Below are 17,982 nucleotides of genomic sequence, written 5' to 3'. Positions count from 1 at the left end.
CTCTCGCCTCCCAGCAGACGCTCTCAGCAGCATCACCTGCTGCCACAGTCACCACAACCAGCTCCCAGGGCTGCTCCAGAGGGGCCCCGGACCGGCTCTTCAGCCCCCCCCACCCTCATCCCCTGCCGGAGGTGAGAGCTGGGCTGTAAAGGTGAAGAGAGGAGGCAGGAAAAGCCCCGGCGTGTGAGGGTCTGAGAAAGAGGCGCTTTCTATTGTGAAGCAGAGGGGAAAAAAGTGAAGAGTTTGCAAAAATCCTTCGAGCCGGATTTGAACCAGCGACCTAAGGATGACAGACACTCCACTACAGTCCTCCGCTCTACCAACTGAGCTATCGAAGGCTGGGTTGGGAGGGTATGACAAGGCGCTATATCACATGAGGAGTGGGCAGGAGCCCAGCCATCTACACACTTTACTGTTTCTAAACACCAACTCAAGGGCTTGAGAAAACACCAAACCCTCCAATGGAGACTTTCCTTTCCACAGCACCTCATCTATTTCACGTTACCAACCCGCACGCACAGGCACTTCTCAGACACATAGGGGTGGGAGGGGGAGGGGCACATCTCGCAGCCATAGGATGCTTTGTTTGCCTGGGGTCTGCAAGGCTCTGCATTGGGGGCTTCCAGTGCCTGGTTCTCTGCGGCCTTGAGAGGTGACTTGCTCTGCCTGGTGATAGGTGGACCTCACATGCACTTCCCCAGGAACAGATCCATTGCGTATGGTCCCTTTAAGGAATATCTAATAGATCTCAAACACCTTTTTTCCATTTAATTCTCTGCCTACTTTGATATCTGTTACTATGACAAGTTCCCTCTCAGAAGGTTTCCCCAGGGCACGGCCATCTGACTGAATGCACCAGGGTGTGTGGGGTTCTTGCTACAGTGCGACCCTCACAGCTGATAACCCACGCTTCCATCCTTCGTGCATTAGCAGCTCTTCCACTCCACGTTTATTGCTTTGCATGTTGGGATCTGTAGTCCTGGATAGTCCATTAAAAATTCAGAACTTCACGTCCCAGAATGCACAGGTTAAACTGGGGAAGAGCGGCCGCTCGCCCTTTGACCTGGGGAACTTCAGCTCGCTGAGGGGCCAGTTTAACTAGGAAGGGCAGATCACAAGTCCTTCAAGGATTGATGGGAAGTGAAGCGTCTCACGCGTGGCCAGTGAAGCATTCATCCTTTTCTGCAGCTCAGAGACCCCCTGCTGTGTGCACTACCACCCAACCCGGGCCCCAAAGCAAGTTATGATTCAGCACCTCGAGAGCACTGTAGGGCTCTATTTGAATCTGCACTTTCACCCCTTGAGGCACCTTCCTGCTGGAATAACAGATGTTTTTAATCAACATCCATTTTTACCTGTTTCTTGCTCATCCGTCCACACATTTCCCAAGCCACACAACTCTTCCGAACATGTGCGTCAAATAGTGAAACTCACACGGAGTAGGATTGTGAGAAAAGTGTGTCAATAAAGAGAATAAGGAAGGAATGAAAGGAGGGGGGTTAGAAAGAAGTGGGGGGGGCGGGCTGGAACGTGGAATAAAAACGGATTATTTTGTTATTCTACGAAGTTTTAGAGGGTTTAAATAAAGTCTGACTGTACTGGTTGTAAAGTGTTTTAAACATAAAAGTTTTGCCGAAACCCGGGATCGAACCAGGGACCTTTAGATCTTCAGTCTAACGCTCTCCCAACTGAGCTATTTCGGCTCCTGTATTCACATGGTTCTTATTAAGCCCAAATCCCAGTAAAGGTCAATTTTGTACTGGAGAATTCTGAAGCCTCGGATCAGAAGACCCCCCTCCCCCCACTGGCGGCGAGGGCGGACATTGCACCTGAATGTGTTCCTTAAACTAGTGTCTGTCCATCAATTGTTTAAAAACACCTGATAGACAAGTCTGTTTTCCACTCTGGGTGAAACAGGAAGGATCATACATTTATTACCCTGACTGCCCCATGCTGCAGGCAGCGTGTGCGAGAGACCCCTCGCACAATATTCTGGATAGATTTATGGGACGGCTGCTTCCTTCCTCCTTCCGCTTTTACATACAAGGAAACACGAGATTTCTAAAAGCAGGTCCTCACTTCTGTCAAAAGACGCTGCCCTTCTGTCTTCTCACCTACTTGCTTATTCTAGGCTATACCCAAAAGAGACAGGGACACAGAAGAAATATTCAGATACAACTGTACACGTGGTGGAGTTCCTGCATGTCGAAAGTACAGAGATAACCCCTATGCACAGTCATGGCTCGTTGGTCTAGGGGTATGATTCTCGCTTAGGGTGCGAGAGGTCCCGGGTTCAAATCCCGGACGAGCCCACTTTTGTGCAGGAATCTTTTTTATCAACATATTCTTTTATGAAAAAAAAATGGGAGACAGAACAGCACGTTATGAAAAATTACCTCGTTGTTGGGGGATTGAACCAAGGAACTTCCGGTTCTCTCTTGTAACTGCACACTTTTTTCTTCCTGTGCACTTTTTACTACCTCATGTATTTTTAGCTGCTCACAATTCTCACTACCTCATGTATTCTGTGTGCTCACAACTGTCACTATTACCTTTACTACCTCATGTATTTTTGGTTGCTCACAATTTTTACTACCTCATGTATTCAGTTTGCTCACAATTGTCATTATTACCTTTACTACCTCATGTATTTTTGGTTGCTCACAATTTTTAATACCTCATGTATATTGTTTGATCACAAATGTCACTATTACTTTATGTAACGTAACGTACGCTTTTGTAATGTTTCTTATTATGTTCCATTTCTGTTCCTTTTGTGAAGCGCTCTGACACCTTCGAGTAAAGTCCGCGCTATATAAAAATGCATAAATAAAATAAAATAAATAAACACTCACTGCAAGAAACAGATCTGTAGACCCCGAGCAGAGGGCAGAAACACCTAGGGGTTGGGAGGGAGGGAGGATAGGGTTGCTGAGTGGAGCAATGTGTGTTATGCGTGTTTATATCTTACCCGGGGGCTGCTAACATGTTCAAAATAAAACTCTTGGGGGGCAGCAGGCTGAGCTGTGGGAGAGCACACGAGTGTGAGACACTCTGGGAAGTGTGGGGGCATTGTGTTAACACAGGCAGAACCCCTGCCTCCCCCCTTCTCACCTCTAGTGATTGTGACTGGTACATTCCATGTTCTGCGGCACATTAAATGTCACATAGTTTTTCTATTGAAACAAAGGGGCATATTACCAATGGTGGTGATAGGCAATTATCGCCGGTTTAGTGGCCGTTTTCGGCCGCTAAGCTGCGATAATTCTATCGCTCTATTAGCAAGCTGTCGCTAACTGATGTTAGCGACAGCTTTTAGGCGATAGCGAGCGGTTTGGGGCCCGCTTTGCATGTCAGCGATATTTATCGCTAATGACATGCAAAGTGGGCGTACCCAACCTGTTGGCGACTGCAAGCAGTCGCTAACGTCGCTATCGCCTATTAGCAAGGCAGGTGGAAATATTCCCGCTATCGCCAAAAACTAACGCCTGCTCAGACCAGTTCTTAGCCATGTTATCCAATGGGAGGTGGAGGACATGGCTAAGAGCATTTTGTCGCTAATGCATGAATATCGCTGTATTCTCAGCGATATTCACGCATTTCGCCGCTATCGCTGGATATTTTAGCACAATGGAGAAAAACGTTGCTAATAGCATGTTTTCTCCGCTAACATATCCAGCGATAGGCAGCGATAAAAAAACGTCGCTAAGCCTATTTAGCTATAATTATCGCTACTTGTTGGTAATATGCCCCAAAATTCTTTAGAGGCTCCTCCGTTCTGATTGGCTCGTCCTGACACAGTCATTGTCATGGTTATGCATGGTGGTATAGTGAATGGCATAGAGATATGCCATACGTTTTATTCTGTTGCACTCATTTTGATGGCTATGTTTGGTGGGACGGTGAATGGCATTGAAATACAGCATAGGTTTTGTTCTGTTGCACTAGTCCAGTTGATGGTTATGTTTAGCATAGAGGTACGGTAGTGCTTAATTTGAGACCGGGGAGCATATTATCAAGGACCGATGTTAAAATTATCGCCGTTTTATCGGCAGTAAATTGCCGATAAAACGGCGATAATGGGCTTGATAATACGCCCTTGTTAATACCCATAGAAGCCCATGTTGTTGTGTTAACATGGGCTTCTATGGGAATTAACAAGGGCGTATTATCAAGCCCATTATCGCCGTTTTATCTGCAGTTTCCTGCCGATAAAACGGCGATAATTTTAACATCGGTCCTTGATAATATGCCCGTGGTTTCTGGTGCTCAGCACCGGCACTTGATTTGCTAACACTGACACTTATGACAGCCTGCCACATGGTGGCACTGTATGTGTAATTTGGAGATGAGAACAACTACAGTTGTTTATCAGTTCAGTATACATTATAAGCAACTAATCCATGCCGACCGAGCCGTTGTTATAGCTCTGGGTGCCTGGAGTATCCTGAACTGTCACACCTGCAGGAGTGTGATGGTTAATAGTTGTGTTGATACTGGCTTCTTTGGAATCGACAACAGTTGGTGCAAGCTGCAGTGGCCTCCTGATGGTTCCTCGCACCTATATTTTTTTTTTAGAAATGAAGCAATGAGGCACGGCACAGGGTTTGCTCTGTAGCACTTCATTTGATGGTTATGGTTATGCTTGGTTATGAATGGCGTAGAGATACAGCACAGGGTTTGTTCTGTAGCCTCATGTTGATGGTAATGTGCGGTGGTACTGTGAATGGCATTGAGACACGGCACTGGGTTTGTTCTGTAGCTGTCATGTTTAGTGGCAGCTTCTCTGCTAAGGCGGAGGAACTTTGCCCCACTGCTTTTCAGCAGTGTAAAAAGGAAAAAATAAAATGATAATAACACAAGGTTATTATCATTTTAATTTTCCCCGCTGAAGCAGTTCTGTGGGGCGAGGTTGGGCATGGGGAGGAGTGGTGAGCACTTTGTAAGTGCGTAAGACTTGTTGGCCAGCAGTCTTTGGCCAGCCAAACAGTCATGCGCACTTTGCATGTTCTCCACCCAGGCAAGAACATGCTCAGGCTCCCTGGCCCCGCCGGAGCACTAAACTATGGTGCTCAGACCAATCCCAACACTGCATTGCAGCATGCTGATTGGCTTAGAGGATCCTGGGTGCTTTGTGATTTGTTCCGGCCAGAGGAGACGCGGATAGATGACCAAGGAGGGACACAGGGAAAAGGTAGGTGAATATTTTTATTTTTCTCCCAAGCCCGCTTCACCTCCTCCGATGCGTGCCAGCCGCCACTGGTTATGTTGATCGCCATGAGTGGCGGTGCAGTGAATGGCACAGAGATATGGCTCAGGTTGTTCTGTAGCTCCCATGTTGATGGTTATGCAGGATGGTATAGTGAATAGCACAGAGATACGGCATAGGTTTTATTCTGTAGCGTCATTGTTGAATTTAGCGCAGACGGATGCGCGCACAAAGACACAGGCCGTGCCTAGTCTCCTCGGTGGCTTAGATTATGGAGGAACAACTGAGGGATGTGATAATAGAACCAGGACTGACATTTAGCATGGCTGAGCTGGGTCCAGGTCCAGGGCACCAACCTTTAGTTGGCAGCACTGACCAGTCTGCATGAAGGTTGTGCATGAAGCTGTCCCACTGGCCCGGCTCTAGTGATTCTGCATAAATCGCTTTAAATCTTTTTTTTCTTTTTTTAACATGCGCCATGTTTAACACCTACTAGCTCCCAAAATTTCTCTCCCGTCATCCTCACATACCAATTTACAAACCACCACCACCTTGCAGCAGTGTGAAGAAGGGGAGATGTGGGTAATTAAGGTGGGTTGGATGCAGGGCCGGACTCCAACTCAAAGCAACCCTGGCAAATTGTTGGACCAACCCCCTGGGGGGAGCGCAGTACGGAGCACTACTGCTTGTGTTACTGGGGGCCGATATTGCTGCACTGCTGAAAAACCAGCCCCCAGTAACAAAATGGGTCTTACCGCTTCCAGCAGCGGCTGGTGTCAGGGAACTGTGGTGGGCCAGTGCAGGAGTGAGGGGGGATTGTAACAAAATAATCAATGAAAAAAAGTACCTGCCTATCTTCTGCTCACCGCTCTTCTGCTCCTCTGGGCACAGGCTGATGCTCCCAGACTCCCCTACGACCAATCCAGATGCTGTTCTCATACCCATTATAGCAGTGTCGGGATTAGGTGGAGCGGGCTTGTTTTGCGCTCCATCGTGAGCTGGGAGCCTGTGCCTGCTGGGTTGGAGAGATGTAAGTGCACATGACAGTTTGGCCATCCTAATACAGCCAGCCAAACTGTCATGCGCACTGACAGCGGTGCCCAAAACTCCTCCCCCCTCTGCTGCAGTGCCGGGGCCCCGCCCCCCAAGACTCGGCTATAGAACGAAAAATAAAATGATGATCATTAAATTTTTCGCGGGCAGGTGGTCAATACTCCTCCGCCATAGCCACTGCTGACCACTTTAAAACCAGCCACTACCCTTCCAGCCTCCAGGGAAAATGCTAGGCCTGGGACATAAATTCCGTTCCGCTCACGGAATTTGGGTAATTTGGTGTTTTGCGGAGAGAGCAGAATTGCCAAAAATTCCACGATCCGCTGCTTCACGTAATTTTTTGTTTGTTCGCGCTTTCATAATGCATATTCGTGTGATATTTCCCCCAAGCATGCAAACAGCACTTCCGGACAGGAAAAAAGCATCGCGAACGGGCAGAACAAGCAATTCCGCGTGTTTGCGGAACTCTGCGTGCTCATGGAGATTTATTACCGTTTTGCGGTGCTTTGCGTAGCGCGACTACGCAAATTCCGCCCACCCCTAGAAAACGCCTGATGCCAGCTATGGCTAGCCCAGCCCTGGTTTGACGAGTGGCAGAAATGTTTGTGTTTAGAGGAAGTCAATGTAGTGAGGTAGCTACTAACCTCTGAGTAGAAACCGGACCATCTTCTGCTTTGTGCATTAGTTCTTAGTAGCAGCTTGGGTGCCAAATTTGTTTCTGCCAGGGCACTATATGAGCAAAGGCTGGCTCTGAACATGACATACATCCAGGGCTTAAAGTGGGATGAAAAAACTGATGGGGGTGGTGTCTCTCAAAGGGGCGTGGCCGATATGATTAAGGGCGTGGCTTACAAACATGTGAGATAAAAATCTGTGCTTAGCATAGTGTGCCGCTTGACTGGTATTTTCTGCTACTGTCATTGCACCCAGATATATGATACAACAAGTAATATTACACCTACAACAAGCCAGAACTTTTGGCTTGGTCAATGGCTGTTATTTGCATAATATAAATAAGCAACAACTATGGCTTTGTTGGATATAATATTGAAAATGCTTCAGTTCTGAAAATGGTGAGACTGCGAAAGAATTAAAAAGGGTCCCTTTGAAGTTACATCAAAGGCTTTGAGCAGTGGCACTGCGGCAGAGTTAGGATTTTTTTTATACCCTGAGGGTGAGCGCAATAATGGAGAGCCCCGAGGGCCTCATTTATGAGGGCGTGTGTCAATTTTACGCCGCCGGTGCGTCACTTTTTGTGACGCACCAGCAGCATAAAAATGTGCCTTGTTGCACCATATTTACAAAGTGATGCATCTAGGTAGATGCGTCACTTTGTAAACCCCTGCGCAACATTATATCTGCGCCAGGTATAATGTATGCAGGGGGGGCGTATTGATGCAAGAAAGGGTCATAGAAGTGACACAGTGAAATCTATAAGATTTCACTGCGCCACTTCTAGGACACAAAGGCGTCAATTTCTTACGCCTGCTGACGCAGGCCCTTTCACATGGGACTTGCCCCATGTGAAAGGACACATTGCTGGAGTTGCGTCACTTTTGTGACACACACCAGCAATGCGCCACTTTTGCGCCATACAGATACGCCAGAAATACTGACGTATCTGTAACTCCTTGCGACATGATGCGTCATACTGTAAATATGACGCATCATTGGTCTCACAAGGAGGGCGCAGTGAAAAGTGACGCATCGCTGTTTCCACTCAGCGATGCGTCACTTTTCATAAATGAGGCCCCATGCTTTTAAGAACTGCCGGCGCTAGGACCCGGTCTACTTAAAGCCCTCTATTTCAAGGCAAATTATGACTTAGAACCCTGCCTGTGGAGAGCTGGATATAACCTGGAGTTTATAGGTTTGAACCATGGTATGGCCTACACTGACTATCATCCATCAGAGGACAACAAAATGAACACCATTAATAATACTTGTCAGATGAACAGGAAATGGATGTCCCAGTCCTGAGCATTCTTTTAACCACGTTACGTATTCCGGGAGCTTTCATCTCGATTTTCATTCCATAACGAGAAAGGAAATTTACAGGAAAATACATAAACAACCACTCAATGTTTTAAATATATGTTTTAATTTGATCTCGCAGACAATGTTCTTCATGTACCAAGCATTCAGGGGGTACAGATTATATCCCTGGTCTTTCCTGGCTTTTTAGCACAGAACACTCAGGGGCAGATTTACAATATCTGGCGCATCCCTGCATATCAGCAGGGATGTGCCAGTTATTGTGCGCCGTAACTCCGCCACCCTGGAGGCGCCGCCTTTACAATGCACCATGGGGCAAAAACGGCACATATGCGTCACGCATCTGTGCCTAAAAAGTGGAGCATGGCTGGAGATGCGTTGCAAGCGCGACGCAGCTCCAGCAATGCTCTGGGGGGCCCTATCTCCACAATGCTGCGTTAATCCTTGCGCCTGCTTCAAGCAGGCACAGGGTTTTGACGCAGCATGGGCCCAAACGTGACTGAGTGAAATCTTGTAGATTTCACTCAGCCACTTTTGGGAGAGGTTCCTGCACCGGAAGCCCCCCCCCTGCGATGGGACGCCTCCTTCTGGCGTAGGGCTTTACAACATGACGCATCTGGGAGATGCGTCACGTTGTAAATACCCCGCACCATGGCGCATCACAAAAGTGACGCAACGGCAGCGTAAAAGAGGTGCAGGGGGCTTGTAAATCTGCCCCTTAGTATTCTAGAATTAACAAAGAAGATGCCAATACTGAGTCTAGTTCCAAGATCACAACCAAATTGAATTCAAAACTAACAAACACTCAATTGTTAGTCGAATTTTGGAATATATCCATCATTATTTATTTCTTTTAAGTAGAAAATGTTTCTTCAACAACACAACCATAATAACAAAAACTCTTTTTTTATATATATGTATGAAAAAAGAAAGAAAAACGAATTGAAGGTAAGACAAACACTTCGTACAATGGACAAGTGATTACACCAGACCTGATTCAAAAAAGCATCCGTTCTACAATCAAACTCACACTCCTTACAGTTCACAAGACAGAAAACATGTAACACAATGGACAACAAGGGGGGGCAAAAAAGGTCAAAGGTTCAATCCAAAGCAATTCAGGTAAGGAGTGTGAGTTGTTGCCACCCTGCCAAGTGCCACGCATTTCGGGTCAGACTAACGCTAATCTTTAATCCTTCCTGTATTCCCATACTGGATCAATTTCTCAAGCAATTTTCAGGGCTCCTTTGAGCTCCGCTACAGTTGTTCTTTGCCACCCATCAAAAAAGTAATTTCTTTTTGAGTGCAGCTTCTATAAAAGTCTACAACCAGGATATGTAACAAGAGGTTGAGGAAAAATTTGCTGTCATCATGGTTACACCCCCAGTGGGCACCATTTTATAAGGATTGTGGTGGGGAGAAGGGGGTCCCTGCTCTCTGCAGACACAAGTAACTTTAAATTCAGTGATAATCTGCTGGCGGTGAGCAGCACTCTGTGGTACAAAAGAGGGTGGTGATGGACGGAGCATCTGAACCAATCAAACGCTCACACCCAGTCAACAGATCTGAGTTTAATCCATCACCGTTCTTTAGCCTACTCTGCCACCCCAGTTCAGACATGGCCATATGCAAATCAGTCTGACCCTGCGCTTCATGGGAACAGTCCAGCCCGAACTGCTAAGCCATGCCTTCCCTGGACCGGAAACAAGCTTCCGAGGAGTGGTTTCTGGCATTACAGCCGTCTTCAGCCGGGCTTGCTTGAATCCAGTGGCAAAGTGAGCAAGGGACTCACGTCTGAGCATACCCTGCCAATTTATGGCGAACAAAGTGGTACAAAAGGGGGTGGTGATGGACGGAGCATCTTAACCAATCAAACACTCACACCCAGTCAACAGATCTGGGTTTAATCCATCACCGTTCTTTTGCCCACTCTGCCACCCCAGTTCAGACATGGCCATATGCAAATCAGTCTGACCCTGTGCCTCATGGGAACAGTCCAGCCCGAACTGCCAAGCCATGCCTTCCCTGGACCGGAAACAAGCTTCCGAGGACCGGTTTCTGGTATTACAGAATGTATGACATTGTTCTGCATTCTGTCCATCAACTGTTGTTTTGCATGCGGTGAGTATCACTCCCTCAGTGACAGAAGGAACATTTCAACAAAAAAAAGAGGCACTTGCTTCTGGAGCAGCGGTACTCAAAGTACGGCTCGTGGATCACTGGTTGCCCGCAGACCTCTCCTTGTGGCCCGCAGACATTCCTCTGCAAAACAGCACCAGAGAAATTAAAGCTGTGATTTCCATTTTCTCTCTCATTTTTACTAACCAGGCCACTTCGCTTTCTGGTTCCGGGCTTTTTTCGATTCAGGTGGAAGACTCCAGATTTTTTAAGCCAATAATGGCTTTATATTAGGTGTTTCCCACCTAAAATTGCCTCGGTTTCAACATAAACCAATGGGGAAAATACATTCCCCCATTTTTTTTCAAAATCTCCCATGTTCCTGTTTTGAAAATGTGTTGATTCTTAATTGTCCCGATAATCTCCCATCCCTCCTTTTCCCAGAGGATGGCCCTTAAGCACATCCCAGCCTGTGCTTTGTGGCCACCAAGAAAATATTTATAAGTGCCTATGTCCTAGAGCTTCATGTTGAGCCAAGGGGGGCACTTTCTTATGTGTATCTTATTACTGGGATTTTTCAGTGTGTTTTTATTTACAACTAAGTTTTACTCTAAGTGTTACACAAAAGGCATGGAATGTCACTCATAAGCGCACTTAAACAATGATAATGTCACTCATAAAATTTGCCAGCTGTGCTATTGTGCCTGGATTATTTTTCTTAACCTTTTTAGTTTAAAAATATATGTCACCATCTTTGCGACTCATAATGTTTTAAAACATAAAGGGGCTTATTTATGGGCCCTTGAGTCACTTTAGCGCCGCTGGTGCGTCACTTTTTGTGACGCACCAGCAGTGTAAAAAATGCGGCATGTTGCCCCATATTTAAAAAGTGACGCATCTAGGAAGATGTGTCACGTTGTAAAGCCCTGCGCCACATTATACCTGCGCCAGGTATAATGTATGCAGGAGGCGTTCTGACGCAAAAAAGGATCGTAGAAGTGACGGAGTGTAATTATAAGATTTCACTGCGTCACTTTTAGGATGCAAATGCGTCAATATCTTAGGCCTGCTTCATGGCAGGCGTAAGACTGACGCAGGCACATTGCTGGAGTTGCGCCACTTTTGTGACACACTCCAGCAATGCATCACTTTTGCGCCTACAGATACATCAGAAATACTGGCGTAACTGTGACTCCTTGCGACATGATGCGTCATACTGTAAATATAACCCATCATTGGTGTTGCAAGGAGGGCGCAATGAAAAGTGATGCATCACTGTTTTCTCGCAACGATGTGTCACTTTTCATAAATGAGGGCCATAGACTTTCTAGGGAAGAATGGCATATATGTTCACCAGATCTATGTTCACAGCTTCAAGCACCCTTCGTGATAAAGTGGCACTCACACATAAGGCACTGAAATGTCAACAATAAGCAAACTGAAAAAATAAGAATGTCACGCCTACGGGCATGGAAAACTTGGCAGCATGGATGAAGCAGATAAGTGGAAAAACACTGACAACGAGTTGCAGAGTGTTACAAATTACGATGTAGGCTGACGGTAAATAGAAGCTGCATAGTAATTGCAGGTCTGAGTGGGTAACGACATCTTTAAATGGACTGTGTTCATCAAAATCAATGGGGAAATACAGGGGCATATTATCAAGTGGGTTTATCTCCGCTTTTTTGGCTTTAAAAGCCAAGCAAGCGGAGATAAAATTATCTCCCTATTACCTAGCTGTCGCTAACACCAGTTAGCGACAGCTAGTAGGAGATAGCGACCATCTTGGGCCCCACTTTTACATGTCAGTGATATTTATCACTAATGACATGCAAAGTGGGCGTGCCAAGATGTTAGCGACTGGAAACAGTCACTAACATCGCTATCTCCTATTACCAACTTTTGGAGATATTCGCGCTAAGCGCGAATATCTCCAAAAGCTAACACCTGCCCTGAGCAGTTCTTAGCCATGTTATCCAAAGGGAGGTGGATAACATGGCTAAGAGCATTAGCTCGGTAATGCATGAATATCGCTGACTTTTCAGCGATATTCATGCATTGCGGCCGTTTTTTATCGCATTTGCGATAAACCTTGGTAATACCAAGGTTTATCTGCGATAAAAATCGCCGCAGCTTAGCGGTAAATTTTTATCTCTAACCAAGCAATAGCGATAATTATCGCTATTGCTTGGTAACATGCCCCACAATTTCTATAGTGCGTACTAATGACTGTTAATTACTACCCAAAGGGATCCCTTTTACAAATCTTAAAATAATTTAAAAAAAAGATAGAGGAAAACATATTTTGTTTAATTTATGACTTGCATTTCACATACAGCTCCTCAATACTGGCTCACAACGTAGAAAGCTATATGACAAGGGGGCATATTACCAACAAATAGCAATATTTTTATCGCCGCACATCACCGGTTTTTATCGCAGAGATAACTTGCTATTAGCAAGGTTTATCTCAAAAGCGATAAAAATCATGCGAAATGCGTGAATATCGCTGAGAATACAGCGATATTCACGCATTAGCGACAAAATGCTCTTAGCTATGTTATCCACCTCCCATTGGATAACATGGCTAAGAACTGGTCTGAGCAGGTGTTAGTTTTTGGCGATAGCGGGAATATTTCCATCGCTACGCCTACCTTGCTAATAGGCGATAGCGACGTTAGCGACTGCTTTCAGTCGCTAACTGGTTGGGTACGCCCACTTTGCATGTCATTAGCGATAAACATCGCTGACATGCAAAGCGGGCCCCAAACCACTCGCTATCGCCTAAAAGCTGTCGCTAACATCAGTTAGCGACAGCTTGCTAATAGGGCGATGATATTATCGCCGCTTAGCGGCGGAAAACGGCCGCTAAAGCGGCGATAATGTCATTTCGCCAGGCTTGGTAATATGCCCCAAGAATTGTAACTGGCGACCTATAACTAACACAAGATTCTCTTCCGCAAAAGCAGTAACTCACTGAGCTACCTACATAAAATACAAATGTGAATATTACACATTTTGCTTTGCGACAGGCACATTAACCCTCTATCCAAAAAGTGCATTAACCACCTGAGTTATCGTACTGTTATTATATCCTAGAACTTACTGGGCACACAAAGACCTCAGCAGCAGGTGCCTAAACCCTGTGCAATTCAGCCTGCTTTTGACTATTTAATTAAGCCAGAGAAGATTTATTATTACATTTGTCCAAATTGCCGATTTCTTTTATGTCAGATAAAAAAAAAAATTACATTCGTTGGCTGTATTTATGCTGTTTGTCATGATCCGCCCCCTTTTCCCGCCTCCCCCAAATTATGGTACCCTGAAGTACGTGTTCCATTGCGCTATATAAAAGCAACAATAAGTCCTGAGTAAGTGTTGTCTGAAGGTAAAGCGCCACCGTGTGGTTGGTTGGGGAATGGCTGCGTTCTAAAACAGTAGATTAGGAATAGCAGAACCAACATAAAAGAAGGTAATAATAAAAATATAGGAATGATGGGGCATATTACCAAGGGCCATTATCGCCACTTTAGCGGGACTTATTCCTGCTGATGCGGCGATAATTTTATCGCCCTATTACCAAGCTGTCGCTAACACCAGTTAGCGACAGCTTGTAGGCGATAGCGGACATTTTGGGGCCCGCTTTGCATGTCAGCGATAATTATCGCTAATGACATGCAAGGTGGGCGTGCCAAAATGTCAGCGACTGAAAACAGTCGCTGCAATCGATATCGCCTATGATCAACACAGACGTAGTTTTGGAAATATTCGCGCTAAGCACGAATATCTCCAAAAGCTAACGCCTACCCAGACCAGTTCTTGGCCATGTTATCCAATGAGAGGTGGATAACATGGCTAAGAGCATTGTCACGGTAATGCCTGAATATCGCTGTATTGACAGCGATATTTACGCAATTCGCCTGTTTTTTATCGCTCCTGAGATAAACCCTGCTAATAGCAAGGTATCTCAGCGATAAAAACAGGTGAAGGGTGGCAATATAAATATTCCCGTTAAGCCAACACAGCGATAATTATCGCTAGTTGTTGGTAATGTGCCACGATATTCGTTGAGGAAACATTACTTAATTATCGCCAGATAAACTGCTCTCGCCTCATAAGCTACCAAACCTGAAATACTTTTCAAAACTCAATTTATGCCAGTCTTACTATTTCACACAAATGTATTCTAGGTCGTTAAAGTACATATTGGTTTTAATTAAGAGACTTTTTTGCCTTGGCCATATGATATCTAAACCTCAAACCAGATGGCATGAAGACAAGCAAAAATGCAAGTAATAATCCATACTAATAAAATAAAGAGAGAGCCCAAACCTTTGAGGCGGGTAATCTCAGGAACCAAAGCACCAATCACAACACCCAATACAGCGTTGGAAAGGGCAGTTGCAGCAGAAGGACATAGGCTATGCAAACGTCCACCATATACATTTAAAAGGTAAAAGAACCATGCCGGCAAAGTAGTCCCTTGTGGCCGTGTCTGCGTTGTGCTGTGGGCGTGTGCTGGGGGGCGTGACAAACGCTGGGGGCGTGTGGTACGTTCCGCCCTTCGGGCTGGACTGTTCCCATGAGGCAGAGGGTCAAGGCTGATTTGCATATGGCCATGTCTGAACTGGGGTGGTGTGGAGTGCAAAAAAACAATGGATTTAGGCCCAGATCTCTGTACTGGGGTGAATGTATGACATTGTTCTGCATTTTGTCCTTCAACTGTTGTTTTTGCATTTGCCACCCCGAGTGGGATGGGTACGCTCAGACGTGAGTCCCATGCTCTCCACACCACTGGAATCAAGCTATTCTGGTTGAACACAGCTGATAGCCAGAAACCGGTCCTGGGATGCTTTATTCTGGTCCAGGAAAGACATGCCTTGGCAGTTCGGGCTGGACTGTTCCAATGAGGCAAAGGGTCAAAGCTGATTTGCATATGGCTATGTCTGAACTGGGGTGGTGTGGAAGTACAAAAGAATGATGGATTTAGGCTCAGATCTCTGCTGTGGGGTGAATGTGTGACATTGTTCTGCATTCTGTCCATCAACTGTTGTTTTTCTGTTCTGTCTTTCATGCCATAACTTATATTGTGGGGGTGTGCTGGGGGTGTGGGCGTGTGCGGGATTACGGGGAAAAAAAGCAAGCATTGTGCCAAATATTTCATTGTTTTTTCTTCCCAGGTTCTGTACATTCCAGCTCCGGGTGTCCACCCTGCTCCCTTTAAATACCCCTGCACCTCATAATCATAACCCACCCTTACTCCTTAAAATACCCCAACACCCTTAAACTCTAACCCATCTTAACCCTATAAATATACCCTGTACCCCAAAACCCAAACCTATCCCTAAACCCTAAAAATACCCCTGTACCCCAAAACCTAAACCTAACCCTGAACCCTATAAATACCCCTGTACCTCAAAACCCAAACCTATCCCATAGCCCTAAATTTACCCCTGTACCCCAAAACCTAAACCTAGCCCTAAACCCTAAAAATACCCCTGTACCCCAAAACCCCAAACTAGCCCTGAGCCATAAAAATAACCCTGTACCCCAAAAGCCAAACCTACCCCTGAACCCTAAAATACCCCTGTACCCCAAAACCCAAACCTAGCCCTGAACCCTAATAATACCCCTGTACCCCAAAACCCAAACCTAGCCCTAAACCCTTAAAATACCCCTGTACCCCAAAACCCAAACCTACCCCTGAACCCTAAAAATACCCCTATACCCCAAAACCCAAACCTAGCCCTGAACCCTAAATATACCCCTGTACCCCAAAACCCATACCTCTCCCTAAACCCTAAAACTAACCCTGTACCCCATAACCCAAAACTATATCTGCACCCTTAAAATACCCCAACACCCCAAAACATATACCTCAGTACCCCAAAACATATACCCCTATACCCATACTTACCTTATCCAAACATTAAAAAAAACATGCTTTTAACATTCATGCATTTACAACGAATTTCGTTGTAAATGTATGCGTGGTAAAAGCATATAAAATGTTATGCCATGCGTTATAATGGCATTGCAGACTCACGGGGCCTCATTTATGAGGACTTGCGTCAGTTTTGCACTTCCGATGCGTCACTTTTTGTGACGCATCGGCGGCGTAAAACATGCCTCCTGTTGCGCACTATTTACAAAGTGACGCATCTAAGCAGATGCGTCACTTTGTAAACCCCTGCCCTACATTATACCTGCGTCAGGTATAATGTATGCAGAGGGGGCGTTCCCCCGCAAAAAGCCTCGTAATAGTGACGCCATGAAATCTATGAGATTTCACTGCTTCACTTTTAGGACACTGTTGCGTCAAAATCTTGCGCCTGCCTCACAGCAGGCATAAGACTGACGCAAGCCCTTTCACATGGGGCTTTCCCCATGTGAAAGGACGCATTGCTGGAGTTGCATCACTTTTGTGACACTTTCCAGCAATGCGTTACTTATGCGCTTACAGATACGTCAGAAATACTGACGTATCTGTAACTCCTTGCGCCATGATGCGTCATTGTGTAAATATGACGCATCATTGGTTTCGCAAGGAGAGCGCAGTAAAAAGTGACGCATCGCTGTTTTCACGCAGCGATGCGTCACTTTTCATAAATGAGGCCCATGGTACTTTCGTAATGAAAGTATGCGGAGTGATGGTATGCGGAAAGAAAGTTGCGAAATAATGGGTGTTTACCCTCCCCAGGTAAGTACATTGGTGGCCCGGCGGCCCACATCTCCAGCAACATACTCATATTTTTTCACCACCGATTTGAAAAATGCACAGGTCTCTCTCATTGATGGCCAGCACCGACATACACTTTTAGACACACCTCCCGCCACAAGTTCTACAATTGCGAACTTTAGAGCTGGGGAGCTACGTTCGAATCTCGGCATCAGCTCAACATCCTGTGATTCCAGGCAAATCGCTTTGTCTCCCCGTGCCTACCACAAATTAATGTGCTCTTCTGTAATGTAAACTGTGCTCATGCCATGTTGACGAGTTCGCGCTATATAATATTGCAAGGAAAAATAAAGAAGGGATACTCGAGTTCACACACTACTGAACGCGCCCTCTTAAGTGCATCAGCAGTGCACTGTGAATCGGAGCGTTTCACAGGCCTGTCACAGATAAGAAATGCTATCAAAACGAAATCCTACTAAACAATATACTACTGGCCGGCAGCAATTCATACCCGGACAAAGTCGAGATGGGCTGCTAGTTAAAAATAAAACTGAACTTGTCAGAAGAGGGATTCGAACCCACGCCTCCAGGGGAGACTGCGACCTGAACGCAGCGCCTTAGACCACTCGGCCATCCTGACAGCTGATTAATAATTGTGCACGTGTGTTGAAAATTTTACACACACCGAGCACAGGGGTTTGGGGCTATAGACAATTGCACTCATCCACTAGTGTCAAATTTATATCTAAGCAATTTAGGTGCTAGGGACTGGAGATCCAAAACCCCTCGACCTCCCTAAGACTAACAAGTCTCAAACAAACATAATCCAATAATGTCCAGCACTCTTTAACAAAGTGAAAGTGATCTATTACTATACCACACAATCATAACAGTTTATAATAAACAATATTATATCAAGGTATTCCAT

At 45.7% G+C, this 17,982-nt stretch overlaps 4 non-coding genes across 4 annotated transcripts; 1 reads left to right on the top strand and 3 right to left on the bottom strand.

Annotated features, from left to right (window-relative positions):
• Positions 1 to 252: 252 nt before the first annotated feature.
• TRNAY-GUA (transfer RNA tyrosine (anticodon GUA)) lies at positions 253 to 338 on the bottom strand. The gene is given in 2 exon segments: positions 253 to 288; positions 302 to 338. It is a non-coding gene; the product is annotated as a tRNA-Tyr (tRNA).
• Positions 339 to 1,630: 1,292 nt separating this feature from the next.
• On the bottom strand, positions 1,631 to 1,703 carry TRNAF-GAA (transfer RNA phenylalanine (anticodon GAA)). Its single transcript has one exon. It is a non-coding gene; the product is annotated as a tRNA-Phe (tRNA).
• A 537-nt stretch (positions 1,704 to 2,240) lies between these two features.
• TRNAP-AGG (transfer RNA proline (anticodon AGG)) lies at positions 2,241 to 2,312 on the top strand. The gene has a single exon. It is a non-coding gene; the product is annotated as a tRNA-Pro (tRNA).
• A 15,299-nt stretch (positions 2,313 to 17,611) lies between these two features.
• On the bottom strand, positions 17,612 to 17,694 carry TRNAL-CAG (transfer RNA leucine (anticodon CAG)). The gene has a single exon. It is a non-coding gene; the product is annotated as a tRNA-Leu (tRNA).
• Between the last annotated feature and the right edge of the window lie 288 nt (positions 17,695 to 17,982).

The sequence above is a fragment of the Lissotriton helveticus genome, chromosome 1_2 (assembly GCF_964261635.1).
Source record: "Lissotriton helveticus chromosome 1_2, aLisHel1.1, whole genome shotgun sequence".
Taxonomy (NCBI): domain Eukaryota; kingdom Metazoa; phylum Chordata; class Amphibia; order Caudata; family Salamandridae; genus Lissotriton; species Lissotriton helveticus.
This window is presented reverse-complemented; position numbering and strand designations above follow the sequence as displayed.